The sequence below is a fragment of the Furipterus horrens genome, unplaced genomic scaffold, assembly GCF_987537825.1.
Source record: "Furipterus horrens unplaced genomic scaffold, mFurHor1.1.pri manual_scaffold_3, whole genome shotgun sequence".
In the NCBI taxonomy this organism is placed as follows: domain Eukaryota; kingdom Metazoa; phylum Chordata; class Mammalia; order Chiroptera; family Furipteridae; genus Furipterus; species Furipterus horrens.
This window is the reverse complement of record NW_028327173.1, coordinates 37,832,332-37,836,150: the sequence shown is the minus strand read 5'-3', so window position 1 is coordinate 37,836,150 and position 3,819 is coordinate 37,832,332. Positions and strand designations below refer to the sequence as shown.

The 3,819-nt window shown below is 35.6% G+C and overlaps 1 pseudogene; it reads right to left on the bottom strand.

Annotated features, from left to right (window-relative positions):
- Positions 1-2,637: 2,637 nt before the first annotated feature.
- LOC150014945 (large ribosomal subunit protein uL24 pseudogene) lies at positions 2,638-3,116 on the bottom strand (annotated as a pseudogene).
- Positions 3,117-3,819: the final 703 nt, after the last annotated feature.

The window sequence follows — 3,819 nt, the reverse complement described above, 5'->3', positions numbered from 1 at the left end:
CATGAATTAAGTTTAATGTGACACTATTTTTAATCAAACGGTGAATCCTGGAGATATTCAGTTTATCTATTAAAAAAAAAAAAATGACCAGCACTAGCCGGGTAGCTCAGTTGGTTACAGCATTGTCCCAATAAGCCAAGGTTGTGGGTTTAATCTCCAGTCAGGGCACATATAAGAAACAAACAATGAATGCATAAATAAGTGGAACAATAAATCAATCAATGTTTCTCCCTTCCTCTCTCTCTCTCTCTCTCCCTTCCTCTCCGTCTAGAAAAAAAAAACCCAGCCCTGGCTGGTATGGGTCAGTGACTGGGTGTCGGCCTATGAACTGAAAGGTCAGAGGTTTGATTCCCAGTCAGGGCACATGCCTGGGTTGCAGGCCAGGACCCCAGTTGGGGGTGTTGATGTTCCTCTTACACATTGGTGTTTCTCTCCCTCTCTTTCTCCCTCACTCCCCTCTCTCTAAAAATAAATAAAATCTTTTTTAAAAAATCAATCAATAAACATTTTTTTAAGTGACCATATAGGATATATTCTCTTGTAATCTGACTTTTTTCTCTCAGTGATTATCATAAATATCTTTCCAAAATTTTCTTTATGAAACTGATATTTATTTTGTATTTGTATTTTTTAAATTTTATTGTATTTTTTCCATTACCATTTAGTCTCCTTATACGCCCCTCCCCTGCCAAAATTTGTATTGCTATATAGTATCTCTCCTTATAATCTACTCGAATTTATTTAATCAATCTCTTTCTTTTTGCTTTTATAGTTTTATTGAGATCATTTTAAAACTGCACATATTTACAATATACAATTTGATGAGTTTTGACCTATATTTTAGACCTAGATATGGATATATCCATAAAAACATCACCACAATCAAGGTAATGAACACATTCTTCACCCCCAAAGTTTCCTTATGGCCCTTTGTAATCTCTCTCTTCTGCCCCACACTGCCACCTCCATCACATCCTCAAGCAAACAATAATCTGCCTCTGTCACTCTAGATTAGTTTGTATTTTCTAGAATTCTATATAAATGGAATCATACAGTATATATTCTTTTTGTTTAGCTCCATTCACTCAGGATAATTATTTTGCAATTCATATATATTGTTGCATACATCAATAATTAATTTCTTTTTATTGCTGAGTAGAATGTCATCTTACCAATACACTGCAATTTGGTTATTCATTCACTTAGTGACAGACTTTGGGTTGTTACTAGTTACTGGCTGTTAAACAAATAAAGCTGGTATGAACATTCATGTTCAATTTATGTGTGGACATATTCTTTCATTTCTCTTAGGTTAATAATTAGGAGTAAAATGGCCAGGTCATAGGTGTGTGTTTCACATTTTTTTAAAGAACCAGGACATTTATTGTATAACTAGTCATCGGAATCCTTGAGATGCACTGGATGCCGCAACAGCTGCCCTCTTGGGTTTAGCTGTTGTTCCTTTATAGAACGCATGCCTAAATCTGCAGTAAACAATTTTAGGTGCCTCATTTGACCAGTGTTTTACATTTCTTAAACTGCCAAACATTTCCCAAAATGGTATTACCATTTCACATCCCCACCTGTAGTATATGAGAACTCCAGTTTCTCCACATCCTCACCAGCAGCTGGTATGCTCAGTCAGTTCAATTTTAATCATTCAGTGGATTCATAGTAGTATATCATTGTGAGTTTTATTTCTATTTTCCTGTTTATTAATGTTAAGAACGTTTTTTGTTTAAAAAAAAAAACAATCTTTTTGGTTTCTTTTTGAAGTATCTTTTTGTATACTTAATTTGCCATGATCTTTGTATCTTCTTGGTAAAATGTCTATTCAAATCTTTCCCCATTTAAAAAAAATTGGATTGTTTGTCTTGAGTTATAAGAGTTCTTTATAAATCCAGAAGAATTGAAAGCAGGCTCTCCAAGACATATTTGTACACCCGTATTCATAATAGCATCATTCACAGTAAGCAAAACGTGGAAGCAGCCCAATGCCCATCAACTGGTGAATGGATAAATAAAATGTAGTATATACATACAATGGAATATTATGTAGCCTTAAAAAGGAAGAAAATTCTTAACACATGCTACAACACGGATGAACCTTGAGGACATTATGCTAAGTGAAATAAACCAGTCACAAAAATACAAATACTGCACTATATGAGGTATCTAGAGTAGTCAAAGCCTTTTTTTAGGGAGTTTATAATTTTAGGTATTACATTTAGACTACAATCTATTTTGAGTTATTTTTTATATTTGGTATGAGGTAAAGATAGACGTTCATATTTTTACATATGGCCATCCAGTTGTTCCAGCACCATTTGTTGAAAACATTTTCCTTTCCCCATTGAATTGCCTTGGCACCTCTGTGAAAAGTTGATCAAATAAATATGTGTAGGTCTATTTTTTGGGTTCTGCTTTGTTCTATTGATCTATATATCTGTCTTTCAGCCAATGCTATATTTTTCTGACTACTGTAACATAATGTCTGAAAATCAAGTAGCATAAGTCCTACTTTGTTCTTCTTTGTCAAAATTGTTTTGGCTATTCTGAGTTCTTTGCATTTCCATTTAAATTTTAAAATCAGCTTGTCAATTTCTAAAAATAAAGCTCATTTGGATTTTCTTTTTTTCATTTCAAGTTTTTAATGAAAGTTGTGTAGAAGATTACATTATACCTGCATCTTCTCAATTGTTTCTTCCTTGTGTTTGCCCTTTTCCTTTCTACTTGGCGAGATTTGGTTTTACGTTCAGGGACCTTTTTGCAGTCTTTGTCTAGTTTTAGTCTGGTAATAACCACCTTGCTGGGGTGAATGCCCACATGAACAGTTGGACCATTAGCTTTCTCCCGTTGTACTCCTTCAGTGTAGATGGCATATTTTTTCCTGTAAACCTGGACTACTTTGCCAATCTGCTGCCCTTTGTAATGTCCTTGTACAACCGGAACTTCATCTTCCTTTCGGATTAGCATGGACCAAACATTGTACTTCTGTCTCAGTTCTTTGGAAAGAGAAGACATAATCTTCCTGCGAATGTGGGAAGGTGCATTGAAATGCCTTTTACGGTTCTTGCTCTGGTCAGAAGTCACAAAGGGATTGAACTTCATTTTGACTGGAGATTGCTGCACAGGTCCCAAGACCAAAAAAACTTCCAATGGGCGAGCGCAGTTTGGAAGTTACATGGCTTTACCAAAAGTAGTTCTGAGGTCATTCTTTATAAGCTACTCTGCCCAGCTCTAACTACAGATCCACAGGCCCCCAACCTTCCAGCTCCCGTTTCTGAGTCCCCAAATCCTCTTTTCCCTTCCTCAGCCTGATGGCTCTTCAGCTACTGGGGAAACAGGTCAAGGCCATCTTGGCCCCCACTCCCTGGTGGCTACTCAGCCTCTGGAAAAGTATAGGGGCCCCCGAGGTCAAGGGCCAACGTGCCGGTGAACGTATGGCTGCGGATTACACGCACTCTCCTAGCAAATCCTCTCATTTGGATTTTTATTGGGATTGTGTCAAATCTACTAATATGAAAAGAATTGATAATAATACTGAGTCTTTTGACCCATAAACATGGTGTATCTCTCCATGTATTTAGATTTTCTTTAATTTCTTTCTGCGATATTTTGTAGTCTTTAACTACATGCTTGCACATCTTCAGTCAAATGTATTAAACTATTCATGTATTTATACTATTATAAGTGTACTTAAATTTTTTCAGTCAGAATATTGATATTATATAGAAATACAGTTGCTTTTTGTTTATTAATCATATATCTTAAAACTTACTAAACTCACATAATTTTAGTAGCATTTTGTAAACTCCT